At 44.5% G+C, this 20,756-nt stretch overlaps 1 protein-coding gene and 1 long non-coding RNA gene across 3 annotated transcripts in view; one reads left to right on the top strand and one right to left on the bottom strand.

The window, feature by feature from the left end:
• The window catches only part of PTPRN2 (protein tyrosine phosphatase receptor type N2), a 1,612,706-nt gene that overhangs the window by 211,221 nt on the left and 1,380,729 nt on the right, over positions 1-20,756 (top strand). The gene's annotated exons all lie outside the window — the stretch shown is intronic.
• The window catches only part of LOC134928903 (uncharacterized), a 29,906-nt gene continuing 9,408 nt past the window's right edge, over positions 259-20,756 (bottom strand). Inside the window, exon 4 of the long non-coding RNA XR_010178112.1 lies at positions 259-480. This is a non-coding gene — a long non-coding RNA (uncharacterized LOC134928903). The remainder of the gene's footprint in view (positions 481-20,756) is intronic.

Genomic DNA, 20,756 nt, shown 5'->3' with positions numbered 1-20,756 from the left:
GATTATCGGCAACTTTAAGTGCATTTACATTTGCATTCAACCTTGAATTAGGCCCTACATGTAAATGTTTAAGCACGCCCTCACACCAATATAATCTGCAAATATAGCATGTACATTGTTCCCAGAAGAACATGTGTATCCTATCTGCTGGCAGTGAGACCCAGGAAATTTGAAATCAACATTAGATTTTGTATAAAAAGTCTGGAACATAATTTTAAATCCTCATTGAAAATAATAATAAAGGGATCCATAGCTAGAACACATCTATTCATTTTTTCGCATAATAGCATTCTGGGACCATTATTTTCTTATTCATTCTTTTTTTTTTCATTTGTGAGAGGTGAGAAGGGCATGCATCTTGCTGGAGAATTGTTCTGCAGGCAATTACTGTCACACAGCCAATGCGTTCTGTATGCTCCAAATCTTCTCTCACCCCTCACCTGCCTTTCTTCCTCATTGCTTCTTCTACAGGTGTTTTTCCTGCAATTATTTCATGAACGTTGTGTAAGAGTAGTGTCACATGCCAAATGGTTTCATTGGCTCGGACTCCAATTAAACAAATTAATATCTGTGGAAACTGTTGTCTGATCAGTGTATATCACAGGGATAAAGTCAGAAACTGGATAATACAGTGTGGGTATAACGTTATGTATTATGTGTCAAAATTATCTTGGTATCTATGCCCGCTTGGCAGTAGCTGAATATTCTGAGAGCTTTAAATCCATCTACATACGGATTGTAGATGGAATTAACATGCCTATGGAATTAAAAAAATTTTAAAGCAATTTATTGGACAACTGCACAATACAGAAATATGAAGATACAAATCACAACCAAACAATAGACATATAGTGGGTAATGTGAGGGTAACACCCACAATTAAAACAGAAGATCATTGGCATAAAGATCAGTCAGTCAATACAGATATCAGGGCCTCTAAGTGGAAGGACAAGGGATATATTATGAAAGCCAATAGAGGGGTAACAACCCAGAAAGGGGGGTTAAAAAGGTGGGGAGCCTAAAGCAAGACATTCCAGATTATACCAGGAGGTGAGTACTATAGCCTACCTGAGAGAATCTTTTACAGATTCGGGTAATATTCGAACATATGGAAGCCAGATATCGAAAAAAATTATATTCTCTTTTCCTTGTCTATCGCCATCTCTAGCCATTCCATATGGAACAGAAATGATAAACGAGGCAGTAATAAAGCCAGGGAGAGGGTGTCCGCGGATATCCATTGTGAGAGAACAGTTTTCTTACCGGCTGCAGCTATTTTAACTAATAGGACACGGTGCCCTGGTGGTAGTTTGGGGCCACGGTGTGGCGGATGTATGTCCCAAAAAACCCACTCAGGAGATATTTCAATGTTGATGTCCAATTTCTCCTGAATAAAAGTTTGGATTAAATTCCAGAATTTATATACCTCTGGGCAATTCCACAAACAGTGGTATATGTCAGCGTCTACCCTGCCACATTTGAAACATTTGGAGTCAGATACTATTCCCATTTGAAATCGTAACTTAGGTGTAATGTAGGAACGGTGTAATATTTGATAGTTCATTTCAGCATACAATGCCGAAATGAGACACTTATTCAATCTAGTGAAAGCATGAAGGATTGTTGGGCACGTAATAGATGGGAAATCAGCGGACCACTTAGATACTCCCGTTTGGGTGGTTTCCCAATCAATAGTCTTTCTAATGTACATATACAGTGTAGATGTGGAGCGAGTCCCACCTGGAGATAATCTCAATAATTTATCCAAGCCGTTAATTTTATCATTTTCCATCAGGGCAGCCAATGAGGTGGTAATATAACTGTGTAATTGAAAATATACAAATAAAGGAATTTGTATTTGAGGGAGCATCTCACAAATAGTCATGTAAGAGTGGATTTTAAGTGTGCGTTGATCCAACAGCTGGTATAGCAATCGAATATTTTGTCGAGACATCTCGGTTAACGTGGAATGGATGGCAGACCCCCGAAATCCAACGTTATGAGTTAGTGGGAGAAAAATCATATTAGAATTGGAGATGCCCAACCCAGAACGTGTAAGTCTCCATGCAGTGCATGTGGACGTTATTAGGATATTATGCTTGAGTGAATTAGGAAAAGTAGAGGGGCGCATATGTAACAGACTAACAAGCGGTATTGCAGGACAGATAGCCTGTTCCAAGCCAGTATTAATGCCTATGGAATTTATTATAGTTAACGTTGGGGCCAATTCAGTAAGGATTGTAAAAATTACAAATTTGCGAGCAATCGTAAAATTGCGAAAGCACGCCCAAACGGAAAAACTGCAACACTAATTTAATGTTACAAAAAGAAGGTGGGCTTGTGAAATGTGCAAATATTGCGAAGCCCTAAAAAAAAATATTATTATTTGCGTATAAATTTACAATTTTACGCATTTTTTTGCTTACATGTTTATGATGTTGCAATTCCAGATGCTCCTGTACCACTAATAACCAAAAGGGTAATCATTCAAATCCATCTCATATTTTCCAATGTGTAAATATTAAGCACTTTTAGAGGTTTCCGGTCGACTGGTTGACAGTAACCATATTGACATTCAGGAGGTCAACACCACAATGTCAACATCAGAATGTCGACATCACACCATCAACATGGTTCAAACTGTTAACATCCTGAAACAGTAATGTTGCCATGTGAAATGTCAACAGTCTTACAGTTGGGAGACACTGGGATGGTTAGGGTTTGGCTGCGGGAGGAGATTTGGCTGAGGCTGCCGCATGGGATGGGAGGGGGTTAGGATTAGGCACTTGGGGTAGGGTTATCATTAGCAGTAGGGATTAGGAATAGGTATAGTGGGAAAAGTACTCACCTGTAATTGTTGACCAACTGTACCCAACCCAGCTAGATATCAACAAGTGATGTGGTTTACCCCAAAACAATAGGAGACTGATAGGGGAAAGTTCTAGAACAGTGACAGTAGTGGTGTGGCTGGTGAACTGCATCTATGCTGTAGTGGAGTGCCTAAAAGATTACAGGTTTGGTTTAGTATGAATTAGCGGCGGCCTGGATGCTGGAAGTCAGTATACCGACACGGTATCCCAACCACCAGTATGCCGGCAGCGCACTGTGCACTGTGACACGGTATCCCAACCACCAGTATGCCGGCAGCGCACCTGTGCTCACCACGCTGCGGGCACGGTGGCTCGCTATGCTCGCTACAGGTTATATTCTAGTGAACATCCACAGAGGGAGAATCTTTTCAGACCGGGCACTGTGATAAAACAAACAAGCAATTTTTCTGCATGCTTTATTGTAACATAAACTTGGCTTCATTCATAAATATATCAGTGCTCACTGCTTTGTAAAGTTACACAGGTTATTTTTAGCAAGTCCACTAAGACGGAACTCAGTTGTATGACTCATAGACAAATTACATAGTTATAAAACAAGGCAACTAGCTCCGGGGATCCTGACTCATCTCCAGGAAGAGTAACTGTTCCTTACATTCCCCATTGTTAAAATTGGTATCTGGGCTATAGGTCGACAGCAAAAAGGTCGACAGTCAATGGGGCCGAGTCCATTGTTTTGGGCATCTAAAAATCCTGTATAAACTATAAACTAGGGATGAGCGGGTTCAGTTCTCAGAGAACTAAACCTAGGGGATCCGGGACAATCCGAGCCACAGCTGTCGGATCCTGATGTTTTGCCTCGGACGCCGGTCTCCATAGTAATCTATTGAGGGACGCTGATTGGCTGAAAGAGCCATTTGTCACGGTTCTCAGCCAATCAGCGTGTCCCCATAGGCTACAATGGCCAAGATGGAAGTCCCCAAGCGCTAATAGCGCCGCCGCCCACACTGACGACCCCGCCGCTCGCACTGACGACACTGCCTCACTGCCGGCATCCCCGCACTGCAGACACCCCTGCACTGAGGACTCTGCCAGCACTCCTGCACTGAAGACACCTCCCGCACTGCCAACACTGCCGACACCCCTGTACTGAGGACACTTCCGGCACTCGCACACTGCTGGCATCCCTGCACTCCTGCACGGGGGACACCTCCAGCACTCCCGCATTGCCGATGCTGCGCTAAGGACTCTGCCAGCACTTCTGCACTAAGGACATCTCCCGCACTGCCGACACCCCTGCACTGGGGACACTTCCGGCACTCCTACATGGTCTGTACTCCTGCACTGAGGACACTGCCGGCACTGCCAGCACCCCTGCACTGAGGACTCTGCCAGCACTCCTGCACTGAGGACATCTCCGACACGCCTGCATTGCTGACACTGTCGGCACCCCTGCACTGAGGACACCACTGGCACCCCTGAACTGCCGACACTACCACACTGAGGACACCGCTGACACCCTGGGACTGCCGACACTACCGCTCTAAGGACACCGCTGGCACTCCTGCACTGCCAACACTGCTAGCACCACCACACTGAAGACACCGCTGACAACTCTGCACTGAGGACCCTCTGTCACAGTAAGTGCACTATTGGTGTATCTAACCTGCACTGTATCCGACATGCACTGTAATCCATACTGTATCTGACCCATACTGTATCCGACCCACATTGTATTTGACCTACACTGAAACCCGCACTGTATCCGACTTGCACTGCATCCGACCTGCATTGTATTTGACACACACTGTATCCGACCCGCGCTGTGTCCGACCCGCGCTGTATTTGATCCGCACTGTAACCTGCACTTTATCCGGCCCACACTGTATCTGACCCACAATATAGACAACTCACAGTGTATGCGACCCATACTGTATCTGACCTGCACTGTATCTGACCTTGCACTATAGCCAACCCTCACTGTATGCGACACGCACTGTAGCCAACCTGCACTGTAGCCTACACTTTATCCACCCCACACTGTATCCAACCCACACTCTGACCTGCACAGTATCTGACCTGAGCTGTATCCTACCTTGCGTTGTAGCCAACGCGTACTATATCCAACCCGCACTGTACCTGATCTGAACTGTATCCTGCACTGTATACGACCTTGCGCTGTAGCCAACGCGCACTATATCCAACCCGCACTCCGACCTGCACTGTATCCAACCCACACTGTATCCGGCTCGCACTGTGTGCGATCTGCACTATGTACAACTCGCAATTAATTCCACCTACACTGTATCCGACCTGCCTTGTATTCACCTGCACTGTATCTGACCCACACTGTAACCTGCACTGTGTCTGACCCGCACTGTATCCAACCAGCACTGTAACCTGGTCAATATTTAACTGTGTCCCAAAGTATTCGGCACTGTACTACGCAGGTACGGAATGCTGTTTTTTGTTTTTGGGGAGAATTTGGGGAGCTGCTCGACAAAATGGCTGATTGATCGGGGCTTTACATGGGCACAGAGTGACAGTCATCAGTCCCCAGGGCCCCCAGGAGGGAGGTACAGACTGGGAACTGAGAATAGGCATGTGCACCTGTGTAGGGGTCATCAGTGTCTGCTGTTTCTATTTTACACATGGTTTCATTTTTTTTTCTTTGCTGTTTGGTAACTACTTTAGAGCAATGATATTGTACACACGATTTTCAGGAAATTTCTGTGTTGGATTGTTTTATATTGATAGTACTTGTGAGTTGATTTGATTGGTTATTGCTAAGACAGTAGTAATTTGTTAAACATTTTTAAACAGAAATAACTGCCGTGTGTTTGTGCCACTGCTCTGTTGCTTATTTTAGCCAGCCAGGCTTTGGCCTATGTTGTTGAACAGTGGCCCTCATTCCAAGTTGATCGGTCACTAGCTACGCTCAGCAGCCGTGCAAACGCATAGTCGCCGCCCACGGGGGAGTGTATTTTCGCTTTGCAGGAGTGCGAACGCCTGTGCAGCAGAGTGGCTGCAAACACATTTTGTGCAGAACAAGACCAGCCCTGTAGTTACTTATTCTGTGCAATGATTGCTGCGACGTATGACACGGTAACGTCAGATACCCGCCCAGCAAACCCCTGGCCACGCCTGCGTTTTTCCAAACAATCCCAGAAAACGGTCAGTTGACACCCAGAAACTCCCACTTCCTGTCATTCTCCTTGCGATCGGCTGTGCGACTGAAAGCGTTGCTAGAACCTGTGCAAGACCACGATGCTCTTTGTACCTGTTCATCGCACGTGCGCATTGCGGTGCATACGCATGCGCAGTTTTTCCGTTTTTTTAACTGATCGCTATGCAGCGACCAACGGCAGCTAGCGATCAACTCGGAATGAGGGCCAATATTGTGAGGTGGTCAAAATTGACTGGAAATGAATGTTATTGAGGTTAATAATACTGTAGGAACAAAAACACCTCCAAATTCTATTATTTTAGCTGTTTTAATGATTTAAAAAAAAACAAAACAGATCCATAACCAAAACCCGAAATGGGGATTTTGGCAAAAACACGAAAGGAGATCCAGATCCAGATCCAAAACCAAAACACAAAACCCGAAAAGTATCCGGTGCACATCTCTAGTTTAAACGTGACTGTTTAGATATCCAAACAATTATCACTATTCAACTGTGTTTGGCCGCCCATGCACAGCGCGCATGTCGCACTCAAACAGGGTTTAGCCGCCTAAAATGCCTAAACTCCCTGCTTTGGGCGTCCAAACTTATATATTTACTTTTCCTCCATTTCCGGAGAGAAGACAGTCAGCCTCAGGTCCTGGCACCTGGATGGATCTGGCAGGTGCCGGGACTGCGCGTGTGCAAACCCCCGGCTTCTATGGACTACATCACATATTTACCTACTTTCTAATTCTCCTCTCCGGGAGAAGCCCGGAGAGGAGCCGATGCAGGAGACTTTTGGGGGCGGGCTGTGACATCATCAAGCCTGCCCCCACATCGGGAAAATGACGCGATTCACGGGAAGTGCCGGATTCGTGTAATTTTAACCCCTCCCCACGGACCCACGAATACGTGAGAGTATGTCTCCTGCTGCCCGCATCACTAGGGTGCGAGCAGGATGCGGGAGACCTGCCTACTCTTCCGGGGGTGCAGGGGGCTACCCCAAAAAACGGGAGCCTCCCGCAGCTTCCAGGAGAGTAGGCAAGTATGCTACCTCGGCTGCAGCCCATAGCCAGTTCTCTGCGTATCGCAACCCGGTTATACAGTCCCAGAGGGAGGAAACACCTCCCAATGGGACTGCCTGTAGTGTCTGTGACTGACAGGTAGGACTTCCAATAGGAATTCACTGCCAGTCACAGGGAAGCCAGTGCAGTTACGGACTACATCTGGCTCACTGACACTGAGCGGGGTAGAGGATGTTACCTTGGGGCTGCAGTCCTGCAGCCCATAGGTAAAATCCGCCACTGAAGTTGAATCATCAAAGCATTCAGAGTGTATACAGAAGTGCTCCAGGCACATTGAGAAGTTTGGGGTCTATTTACTAAGCCTTGAATGGAGATAAAATCGCTGGAGATAAGTACCAGCCAATCGGCTCCTAACTGCCATGCCACAGGCTGTGTTTGAAAAATGACAGTTAGGAGCCGATTGGCTGGTACATTATCTCCAGCGACTTTATCTCCATCCAAAGCTTAGTAAATAGACCCCCGAGCTGTTACAAATGCCAGACCAGCGCTGAGCATACTTGTCTACTTTTATAAAAGCATTTCAGGGAGACTGTGAAAGTGACGCCTACAGTATCAATGCGGACATGTACTGCTACATCTGAAAGGCGTGTCATAAAACATACAAATGTAAATGAGCCCCAAAGTTAATAAGATCTACTTGTTACAGAAAAGACAAATTATATTTATCAGGATTTGGTTGTGTATTATGTTTTACAAAAAGTTCTATATACTGTAAGTGGCCACGATAAACCTTATTTAGAACGCATGTAGCCATGGGGATTACTATGCCTTATAACCAAAGTAGGGAAATGGCACTGATGATCCTATTTGAATGTAGGTATCTCTGATTTCTCTTTTTCCATAAAAATGTAACAGCTACATAATGGGGGTAAGGTGCAATCAGGGAGATTGCTGGTTTATTCAGGGAGTCAGGGAGATTGCCGCTACTTCAGGGAGTCTCCTGCAGAATGCAGGAGGGTAGGCAGCTATGGCATGAGGTGGGTGTGGTATGTTAGGTAGATTAGACTTAGGTCGATAGCATCCTGGTCGACCATTATTGGTCGACAGTAAGTAGGTCGACATGGTTTCTAGCTCGAGAGAGAGTCTAGGTCAACTTGTACTAGGTCGACATGAGAAAAGGTCGACATGAGTTTTCTTTACTTTTTTTGGTGTAGTTTTCTCTGTCCAGTGACTGGGAACCCCAATTAGTGCACAGTGTCCCCTCGCATGGCTCGCTATGCTTTGGGCAAGGTGCCTCCCTCCACTGCCGCTGCGCTTGGCACAGGTTACCGTTCCCAATTGTAGTCCACGTGGATCATAAATTATGGAAAAAAAATTATAAAAAAAACAACAACTCATGTTGACCTTTTGTCATGTCGACCTAGAACATATCGACCTAGAGTCCCTGTCGACCTAGAATCCATGTCGACTTTCTTACTGTCGATCAATAGTGGTCGACCTAGACTGTGATCCCCATTGAGGCACCATCTTGGCCACATGTTGCAGCACAGAGAGAAACAAGTACAGTGTTTCAAGCTAAAAAGTGTCACAGCAAACACATTTACAGTACCAGAGCTGCAGAGTTGGTTGCTTAAACTTAAGGTCCATACACACTGGGCGTTTTTTTGCCCAACGTGTATGCACAGCGATGATCGCTGACATCGCTGGGCTGAAAAGCTCTCAGTGCATACACATTGAGCGCTTTTACCCGCTGCCCAGCGATGTCAGCCGGGGTGAGTGGCTTTCCAAAGCAGGACGCTATGGAAAGCCGCTCACCCCGCCGTTCATCTACGGGTAATACCAGTAGATGAACGGCGGCCACCAGCGATGAAGCGGGAGCGCGCATCAGCGCTCACTGCTCATCGGTTGTCCATACACACTGGGCGGCTTTGAGCTGAAAGCAGCTCAAAACACCAAAAGTGAGCTGCTTTCAGCTCGAAATCGCCCAGTGTGTATGGACCTTTAGAGGTGCTATGGAAATGCAATTAAGCGTGAGAGACTGTGGAATGTAACAGTAGATCCTGGGGAAAGTGCAGCCCACATGGAATAGGTTTGAATGTGGAGCAGTATATATACTCCATAATCCATGGGAAAATGTCAGCTTTATTTGTTTCAATTTTAAATATTACACTATGAGAGTACTTCTATATTTTCTCCTGAGATTATCTGCTGAAATAGAAGTCTCATTATCCTGATTCATTACAGATCCTTGGAATTGTTGTGGCAGAGTGATCCAACTTTGGAATCGGTTCAAATAAGCCAATATATCAGTACTGTTTGATACAAGATCCACTTGTTTTATCCTATCACAACTAGTGGCACAGGTTTATTGATCTAGGAGATGCCTTTTTGCTTTTTTTTCACAGCTGCACCTTGTCAAAGTGAGGTCTTACAACCGACTCATAATTTGGAAGAGTTTGAAGTACACATTACTGTACAGTTGCAAGAAAAAGTATGTGAACCCTTTGGAATTTCCTTGATTTGTGCATAAATTGGTCATAAAATGTGTTCTGATCTTCATCATCTTCATTTTATGACCAATTTGTGCACAAATCCAGGAAATTCCAAAGGGTTCACATACTTTTTCTTGCAATTGTATATACGTACACATATTTATTGGCATAATACTGGGTATTATTTCTGAGTGAGTGCCACAGTTGTGTGTATGTCAGAGGTTCCCAAACTGTGTGCCGTGGCTTCCTGGGGTGCCTCGGGACACTTGAAGGGGTGCCCTGGGTTGGTGGTCCAGGACCAATTGCAATTATTCATGGTCAATATAATAGACAAAACCAGTGCTGGTGGCTGCCAGTCATAAAATATGTGGCCAAACAGAAGCAAATCCTGTCCCTCACCACACAACTGACCCTAAGGATGACATACAGTATAAACGCGATCTACCTAATGTAATATTTCTTTCTAAATTTCTCAATAAGAAATTTTTGGCCTAGGGGTGCCGTGAAAAAAATAATGATATTCTAGGGCGCCGTGATTCAAAAAAGTTTGGAAACCACTGGTGTATGTATTTAATGTACAGTACTGTATACAGACTATTGTGTATTTAGAAACTGTGTAGTGTAGCATGTGCCTCGGGCAGACACCATCTGTATCATTGTATAAAATGATTCCCCATTGGATGCATTTCTCATTTTAATACAGGTTGTGTCTCCCATATCTGAAAATGCCATATCCAAAATAATCCGAAAATCCAACATTGTTTGAGTGCCACTAAGATAGTGAAACCTTCGCTTTCTGATGGTTCAATATACGCAAACTTTGTTTCATGCACAAAATTAAATATATTGTATAAAATTACCTTTAGGCTATATGTTATGTATAAGGTGTATATAAAGCATAAATTAATGGGTGTGGTATAACTTGTCGACAGTCAACAGGCTGACATGAGAATGTTGATAGGATTGAACAGCTGACATGCTACATGTCGGCGTGTCAGGTCAACTAGAGTGACCATATTATCCCTTTTACCTGGTACGCTCATGGATTACACAGGTTGTGTGGCTGATTAAAACCAGCTGAAATGTAGGCTTGAAGTCAGCCAGCCACAGAACCTGTGTACTCCATGAGTGTCCCAGGTAAAAGGGATAATATGGTCACTCTATGTCAACGCTCATCATCTCTAAGATATGTGATGCTCCAGTGCCTAACTCTGACCTCCCTCCACTCCTGTATAAAATGATCAGGCTGTATGTATAAAGGGATTGGGTACGGGTGACCGGCGGTCAGCATACAGACGCTGGGATCCCAGCTGCCAAAATGCCGTCAGGGGTGCAAGCACAACGAAGTCCCTTGCGGGCTCGATGGCTCGCCAGAGGTTCTATTCCCACTCATGGGTGTCGAGAACACCCACGAGTGGGAATAGTCTGGGCCCCCAGCCGACATTCTGGAGTCGGTATGCTGACCGCCTGGATCATAACTACATCCCGTATAAAGTGTATGTGAAACATAAATACAACTTGTGTCCCATCCCTGAGATATCTCATTATGGTATGCAAATATTTAAAAATATGGAAAAATCCAATATTCAAACTGCCTCTGGCACCAACCATTTGGGATATGGGAGACTCAACCTGTATCATTATAGAACAGTGGTTCTCAAACTCGGTCCTCAGGGCGCCGATCAGGTCACGTTTTCTAGGTCACCCAGCAGCTGCACAGGTGTAATCATTACTCACTGACACATTTTAAAAGATCCACAGGTGTAACTAAATATTTCACTAGTGATTCTGTGAGGAGACCTGAAAAACATGCACCCCAACTTTGAGCTGGCTTGAAGAGGGACACACGGGCTCCCGAAAAGGGGGCATGGTCTATGAAAAGGGGCATGGCTTTGCGGGGTACCAGCGATTGCGAGCCACCCCCCCTTTTTTGTCACTGAGGGGGCATGCCCAGCGCTCTGTGAGTCGCTGGCATGGCCCCTCTCCCTCTGACTCCAGTGAATAGACGCTGTGCGCATGCGCACAGCGTCTATTCACCGCTGCTCTGCTAAGCAGGGCAGCAAGAGACAGAGCCTCCCAACTGCCCCCCCCCCCCCACCGCGGGACACTGTGGCCCGCGGGTGGGACAGCGGGAAAGTCCACAAAAAACGGGACTGTCCCGCGAAAATCGGGACAGTTGGGAGGTATGATGCACTGTGGGGGCAACTGAGGGCTGAGCTTGAGAACCTGTGTTATATACAAACACTATTACAGTATATAAGTAAGCATTACAGACTTGCCAACAAAATAAAAATAGTTCAGTTTATATGCCAGGGCTTTTTCTATGTTATTCACCTTCAAATGACCAACTGACTTGTAAGTAACAAAAAAAAAAACTGTTGTCCAGGGAGGTATTTAGTGACTGTAAAGGATAACTCGAGGCAACGTTCGTTTATGTAAATGAGGAACTTATTTTGTATGGAGAGCACAGCATCTGTTATGCCCTTAATTGCAAATGTAAAAATAACAGCTCAGCACCGTATTATAAATAGGTCCCTTTAAAGTGATTGAGAGATGCAGATGCTTCTTCTTGCTTGAGGCATCTGCCACATATTGAAAATTATTTGGTGTAAATTGGCAGCTGAAATCTTTACAATTGTCACATACAGAACAGTATATTGGAAAAATGTTCTACCTGTACCAGTGCTAAAGTCTTATGTAACACAGAGGAACTCATTAATGACACTCGCTGGATGCACAAAGCGAATTGTGAATGGCTCCCCCGGTGCACATCAGGGTACTTACCCAGCTCTCTGGAGTCCTCTGCAACCTAGAAAATTCTGAAGTCACAACACAAGTGCAACCATGTAAAAGCCGCATCAAAGGGTCACCCTTTTTCAACTTTAAATCATTCTCTTCGTTAAAACATACATTTACATTTTTCTGGATCCATTTAATTGTGAGAGTGAGGGGACATGTAACGCCATAAAACAGTAATAACTTAAGCGTTACATTGCATCACCTACGCACGAGGCAGGCAGCCAGACTGTGCACTCCAGCAATGGGGTAAATTTACTAAGATGGGAGTTCTATTTAAGGGGGTAATTCAGATCTTATTGCAGCAGCAAATGTGTTAGCTAATAGGCAAATCCATGTGCGCTGCAGGTGTGGCAGATATAACATGTGCAGAGAGAGTTAGATTTGGGTGGGTTATATTGTTTCTGTGCAGGATAAATACTGGCTGCTTTATTTTTACAATGGAATTTAGATTTCAGTTTGAACACACCACACCCAAATCTAACTCTCTCTACACGTTATATCTGCCCCACCTGCAGTGCACATGGTTTTGCCCTTTAATTAACAATTTGCTGCTGCGATCAGCTCTGAATTAGGCCCTAAGATGTGATGTTGCCCATAGCAACCTATCAGAGTCCAGGTATTATCTTCTAGAAGGCGCTAAATAAATGAGACGTAGAATCTGATTGGTTGCTATGGGCAACATCCCTTCTTAAATAGAACTCACATCTTAGTAAATTTACCCCTGTGTGTTTGAAGCTTTATTTATACATTGGGCTAAATGTGCGTAGAATTACTTTTTACCATTTAACTGTAACCCAATGGTGCAAAATGCTTTCCATTAATTAATTCATTAATTGGGCGCTGCGGAACCCTTGTGGTGCCATATAAATAAAGAATAATAATAATAATAATAATAATAATAATAATTAATACTATAATCTGAGCCCGATCTCCGCCATCTCAGAGGTGATGCAAAAGTCTAATTGCAGAGCAAAAATATCTGTACAGCCATCCGTACAGTGCGAAACAACTCAAAATGTACTATAACTAACCCTCTAATAATCTTACTGCACAAAATGAAATCTTTAGTGTCTGCTCCCTTCATACTTAGCATTTGTGTGTCCTTTCTTCTATTTAACTATTATTTTTTGTTGCTACCAATGTGTTCTTTCTTACTGTTGCTTCAATAGCCCCTCCAGGTCTCCTACAACTTGGCTGTGCCGACCTTCTTTCTCGCTCATAATGTGCGTCATATACGCACAGATAAAAACTGGACCAACAAAACTACATTGCTAGCTTATACTGATTAATTTGGTGCACAACATTTGTACATCTGTGTGCGACTGAGGGCCTAATTCAGACCTGATCGCAACAGTAAAAATTTTTCTCTAATGGGCAAAACCATGTGCAGTGCAGGTAGTGCATATGTAACATGTGCAGAGAGAGATAGATTCGGGTGGGGTGTGTTCCAAATGAAATCTAAATTGCAGTGTAAAAATAAAGCAGCCAGTATTTACCCTGCACAGTCAGAAACAATATAACCCACCCATATCTAACTATCTCTTTACGTGTTATATCTGCCCCCCCTGCAGTGCACATGGTTTTGCCCATTAGAGAAAGATTTTGGTTTTGCGATCAGGTCTGAATTGGGCCCAGAGTCTGAATCTGTGAATATGATCTCCCGCCCTTTGCTGCTGGATAATGTCTGCTGAAATTACCTAGTGCAGATATGTGAAGGACAGGACGAGCCCGCAATTGATAAAGCTGAATATTTATCGTATATAAAACCCTTTATGAGGTCTAAGAACACTGTACGCTGTTTACGTATGAAGTACCGTAGGGGTACGCACGTTGCGTAACAATCGCTTAGCCGTAGTTGAGACGCTCAAGCGTCACGTTCGCTCACGGCCAAGAGATCACAGGCAGGCACGCTATTGGCTGCTGACTAACTTAATGATTCGCCATAGCGTAGCGGACGCTCGGGACCACGAGGAGATCACCAGCGGCGCTGACGCTCACAATGTTAAACCTTTGTATCTAAACCATAAACAGTGTATTATGCAGTAAAACCTTAGTGTAATGATAGAGTGTAAATGCAACACAGAATAACCTTATTACCTTTAAAGCTGTTCGAGCGTCACCGACGCTCTGAGAATACTTAACACTATAAGAAATACACAGATACCATGCTCAGGGTCCAACGCCTAATATATATATATTATGAATGATATACTTGCAAAAGAATTAATACAAATACAAATCATACACTACAATATAACATAGACTACCTAACCAGATAACTGCACAGGAAATACAATACAATACAATTACGTTTAAGGGAAAATAAGAGAGAAAGAGGAGAAGAGAGAGAGAGAGAGAGAAATGGCTCACCATAACAATACAGACAATATGATTGCAGAGAAGCTTACACATGTGAGGAACAATCGCTGCGCAGTTATTCAATGCTGAGAATCTTTGTGGAGAAAATACTTGACCTTACCCATACTGGCTGTCCCTATATACACAACCCTACAATACCGCATGGGACAGAAGCTAGACTCCATTTTGAGAAAACTCCCATGAAGACTGCAACACATGTGAAAGGGGGAGGGGAAAGCACCCGGCAGCACCCATTTTAGATTTGCAGGTCCAAACACATGGCACTCTCTACTACACCACAATCACATAGCAGAAGACACAAGACTCCATTTTATTCCAAAATGTCCAAGCCTCAGAACAATGCATATGTTCTGATTTTACAATTCCAAACCATCTAAATCACCTTTCACAATTTCAATCCAACTTCCTAGAACCATCTTATTCACTTTCATATTCCAAACAACTTCCTAGAACCATCTTATTCACTTTCACATTCCAAACAACTTCCTAGAACCATCTTATTCACTTTCACATTCCAAACAACTTCAGTATCTCAATAACCAGAGCATATTCATCACAAGACCAGATCACAATGTAACCACCCATCTCAGCCCGCCACTGCCACAAGCACATGCCCAAACGTAACTGCATGGTGGTATTTATGATTAACAAGATATATATTATAACTAACCAGTACAATCTATTTTAAATCACCATAGGCAAACAAATACCACAAATGCTATGCTACAGGTTGTCTAATGTCCCAGCTACCATCACAGATTTCCAGATCTATCACACAAACACCCAACAATCACACAACCAAGTTACAATATCCTATTTAAACCAGAAAGCAATCTGTCTATATTTCCTTATCTAGCCATGTGAATTCAATACTTAGCCTTTGGTGCCTGGTGATGATCCAGCCATGCTTCTGAGAGCTTTGTTCTGAGTGTAGCTTCATTACATCTGTTCTCTGAGGCCACCAGCAAAACTGACCCCCAACCCCCCCAGACAGGAACTATCCTCCTGTGTGTCTGTTCCTAGGGGAGGGGTCTCTCTCTCTCCTTTGTATATGTTAATCAGGTTCAGCCCTGAAAATCTTAGTAAAAGGTTGGCTTGATCATCCATTGTTCTCAACAAAGTGATCTTAGCTTTTATACATATAATCATATCTATCCGCTGCAATGTCCCACAACTTCACAACCAGCATCAAACTAACCCACACATCATTCTGCTTGCTTCAATACCAAACATGATGGGCGCATCTGGTTCTGTTCAGATAATACATATTCATGACATCAATTCATCAGCCAATTCTAAATCTCCATGATGTCTGGTGCTTGACATTATTATAACCATGTACTGTATGAAACAAGCGCCGAATCCATCTCCGTGCCATGTCCGAGCAAATGCGTGTGTTTCCATATATTGCTGTGCTCGCTGCGCATATTTGCAAGTATAGCGACTTAAATGTGTGTGTGGTTTGTATGTTCTCTCTATGTAATATTTTTGACTTTGACAATCACTACTGCAGGTATATATAATATAATGACGGACCTGCTGGACACTGTCAGCAGACTCCTAAACTACTAGTATGAAGAAGATAGAAAAAAAAACCCACCACAGGTAGGTATACAATTATGGATGAGCACTGATGACACAGAGGTAGCTACAGCCGTGGACTACCGTACTGCGTCTGCTAGTATAGAGATGATAATGATATAAAAAATATATATATCACTACTGCAGGTATATATAATATAATGACGGACCTGCTGGACACTGTCAGCAGACTCCTAAACTACTAGTATGAAGAAGATAGAAAAAAAAAACCCCACCACAGGTAGGTATACAATTATGGACGAGCACTGACGACACAGAGGTAGCTACAGCCGTGGACTACCGTACTGTGTCTGCTAGTATAGAGATGATAATGATATAAAAAATATATATATATCACTACTGCAGGTATATATAATATAATGACGGACCTGCTGGACACTGTCAGCAGACTCCTAAACTACTAGTCTGAAGAAGATAGAAAAAAATAACCCACCACAGGTAGGTATACAATTATGGACGAGCACTGACGACACAGAGGTAGCCACAGCCGTGGACTACCGTACTGCGTCTGCTAATATAGAGATGATAAAGATGATAGAGATGAACAAAAAAAATATAACACTACTGCAGGTAAATATTTATATAATATAATGAATGACGGACCTGCTGGACACTGTCAGCAGAATGCGTTTATAGAATAAAAAAAAAAACACCACAGGAGTGTTTAACTTTTTCAGGCAGACAATATACTGGTGGTCACTGGTCAGTCACACTGGCAGCAAAAGTGTGCACTGTACTCCTGCTATAACTGCACCCCAGTCTCCCCCACAATTCAGCTGTGTGAGCAGTGAGCACTCAGCACAGTCAGATATACATAGATGATATTATCATGCAGCACACTGAGGCTGAGCACAGATATGGTATGTGACTGTGTATCGGTTTTTTTCAGGCAGAGAACGGATTATATTAAATAATAAATAAAACTGGTGGTGGTCACTAGTAACTATCAGCAAAACTCTGCACTCTGAGTACTCCTAATGCTCCCCAAAATTACTAAGTTAGTAGTAAATCAACTCAAGTGTACTGTCTCTATCTATTCTAACGGAGAGGACGCCAGCCACGTCCTCTCCCTATCAATCTCAATGCACGTGTGAAAATGGCGGCGACGCGCGGCTCCTTATATAGAATCCGAGTCTCGCGATAGAATCCGAGCCTCGCGAGAATCCGACAGCGGGATGATGACGTTCGGGCGCGCTTGGGTTAACCGAGCAAGGCGGGAAGATCCGAGTCTGCCTCGGACCCGTGTAAAAAGGCTGAAGTTCGGGGGGGTTCGGATTCCGAGGAACCGAAGCCGCTCATCTCTAGTATCGACCTATCAGCTAGCTGATTGGCTAGTACTTTATCTCCCTCCACGTTCCAAGGCTTAGTACATCTCCCCCATAATTTGCGGGGCTACTGGCTGTAGTAATACTGTAAGTGATATTACATACAATAGCAGTATACCATCATTTTATACTGATATAATTATCAATTCCAAAGACTTCTCTGTTGTGATTCATGTTTAATAGATGTAGCACAGACTTATATAGCTCTTCCAAAGCTTCCGCACCTTCCATCTGATGCATTCATAATTCAGTTACCATGAATTTCTTTACTTTTTTCGTTCTTTTATGCATACAAATGAGAAATTACAGGTACAAGCATATTGCTTTTTGGAATCTTGAGTCTGTGTGATTAGATATATGCAGACTTAAACCTCTTACAGTTGAAGGAACATTAGCAAACACTGAGTGTCATTTATAGAGCACATTTCACTGCTGATTCTGAGTTGGGAGCAAAGCACCTGGACAAACCATGCTGCAATACATTTATTGTTTTTGCATGCAGGGTAAGTACGGGCTGCTTTTGCATGCAGACCACAAATACTGGACCGTTTTATTTTTACACCTTGATTTATATTTCAGTTTGGCCACACCCTCCCAAACTTAATGCTGTGTACACACTAGCACAGAGGTTCCCAAACACATACCTTCCAACTGTCCCAATTTTCCCGGGACAGTCCCGTTTTTTTGGACTGTCCCGCTGTCCCACCTGCGGGCAGCAGTGTCCCGCAGGAAAGGGCTGGGAGGGGCTTAGCAGAGCAGCAGTGAATAGACATGCGCAGAGTCTATTCACAGAGACAAGAGGGACAGGGGGCATGCCAGCAGCTCACAGAGGGCTGGCAATGCCCCCATAGTGATGGGAAATGGGGGCGTGTCTCATGAGTGCGGCTATACTGCGAGACCATGCCCCTTTTTGGAGGCCACGCCCCTTTTCCGGGCAGGTGCGGCGACGCAGCACAAGAGTCCCTCTTTCTGCCTCACAAAATTTGGGAGGTATGCAAACGTGGTCCTCATGGAAGCCTAGCTGTCCAGATTTTAAGTATATCCATGCTTGGCCACTGGTGACTTAATTAATACCTCAGTCAATTTGATTTAACCATCTGTGCTGAGCCATGGATATGATTAAAACCTGGACTGTTAGGGTGCCTTGAGGACTGTGTTTGGGAAACTCTGCACTAGCAGATAGATTGTACCAATCCAATAAACGCTCTGACCCAGAAGGTCGATTATTTGATCGGTATGCACCTGTACAAATTGAGCAATTTCTATGTTTTCCGTGGGATTAGGAGATCGGGAATGAGATTAGGTCATGACCTCCTGATATCACCATTGCAAAAGCTTATGAAGTAATGTATCCATGCTTTACAACCATCACAATTTCTGCAGGACAGTCCCGCTCCCCCCCCCCCCCCCCCCCCCCACTGTTCCGCTGTCCCACCCGTGGGCTGCAGTATCCCACGGGTGGGAAGTTGGGGAACACTGGTACCACTGCTCTAGCGTCAGAGCAGCAGCGGAGAATGGATGCTGGTCAGTGCAGGCAGAGGCTGGTGATAGCCCAGCATCTGCCAGAGTGCCAAGCTTGCCCCTAGCATGATGAGAAAGCACATTGGTGCCATTATGGACATGGGAGCTTTTGTTGTGCTAAAGAGCAAAGTTAAGAAAGATCCACTATAATAGCCACAGATCCTAAAATATCAGTCATAATGATTATCATGTCAATTTCAAGATTAATCCATGCAGTTAAGATGTTCTAACTTTTTCTCCTTCCAGACCCTTCAACCTTAATTTAACTTGTGACTGGGGGGATCATTCAGACCTGATCGCACGCTGCATTTTTCGCAGCCGTGCGATCGGGTCTGAACTGCGCATGTGTGTGACCCGCAATGCGCAGGCGCGTCGGCCGCCGGCGACGGGTAGCGACGGATCCTATGAAGTAAGCGATCACACTGGCGAACGCAAGAAGATTGACAGACTGAATTGACAGACAGGCATTCGTGGGCGGCAACCCACCGTTTTCTGGGAGTGTCCGGAAAAACGCAGGCGGGCCCGGCCGTTTCCAGGGAGGTGACGTCAGCAACATCCCGAATCGTCGCAGCGGCTAAGTCCTGGGCTGTGCAGAAACTGCACAAACTTTTGTTTGTGCAGCTCTCTGCATAGCCGATCGCACCCCTGCATAGCGTTTTCCCCCTCCCGTGTAGGTGGCGATTACCTGGTCTCAGCAGTGCAAAAAATAGCTTGCGTGCGACCAGGTCTGAATTTGGCCCTGAGACCCATCAAATCCCCCCACACTGTTAGTAGGAGCTCTACCTCCTGGAGGTTGGCCAAGAGCCTTTCTTGTGTCTGACAGAGCAGCACCTGTATCATTGTCAATTTTCCATTAGACTACCCTTAATCCCAATGACCACCCTTAATTCTCCATGTAAATTTTGTTTGTTCTAATCAGACAATGTGGGGTACATTTACTAAGCAGTGATAAGAGCGGAGAAGTGAGCCAGTGGAGAAGTTGCCCCATCAACCAATCAGCACTGAAGTAACATATAATTTGCATACTATAAAATGATACAGAGCTGCTGATTGGTTGATGGGGAAATTTCACCGCTGGCTCACTTCTCCGTTCTAATCACTGCTTAGTAAATGTACCCCTGTATCTTTATTTACTAATAGTTACATATATAAACCTGCTCCAGTGGACCTGGGCTATGGCATGCTGGCACTTGTAGTTTTACATGTGCAGGTACACACTAGACAATATGTCGCCTGATCCCGCGGATCGGAGCAACGTATCGGGTACATCGTCTAGCGTGTACCCATTATATGCATCTTTTCCGTTGGTTGCTAGCAACATTCCCCAGCGGCCCTGCATTAGGGCTGATGGGGGATGTCGCTAGCGATTATATGCTACTGAATGCAGCATGTCACGTTGTCCCCCCTGTAAGACCCAGCATCAGCAAATGTGTATGCACTTGCCGCATGCAGGATCCCGTCAGCAGTGATGTCATGTTGGGTACACATCACTAATACTCCTTTCAGACTACTTTAGCCGGGTTGCACCTGGAATTTGTACATGGGTTCTTCCCGGGGGCGACACAGCTGAGACCCCTATCAGACTGGGAACCCGACCCGGCTTATTGCGTTTAATGAA

The sequence above is a fragment of the Pseudophryne corroboree genome, chromosome 5 (genome assembly GCF_028390025.1).
Source record: "Pseudophryne corroboree isolate aPseCor3 chromosome 5, aPseCor3.hap2, whole genome shotgun sequence".
NCBI classification, from domain to species: domain Eukaryota; kingdom Metazoa; phylum Chordata; class Amphibia; order Anura; family Myobatrachidae; genus Pseudophryne; species Pseudophryne corroboree.
The sequence above is the reverse complement of the archived record's forward strand: the minus strand, read 5'-3'. Positions and strand labels throughout refer to the sequence as shown.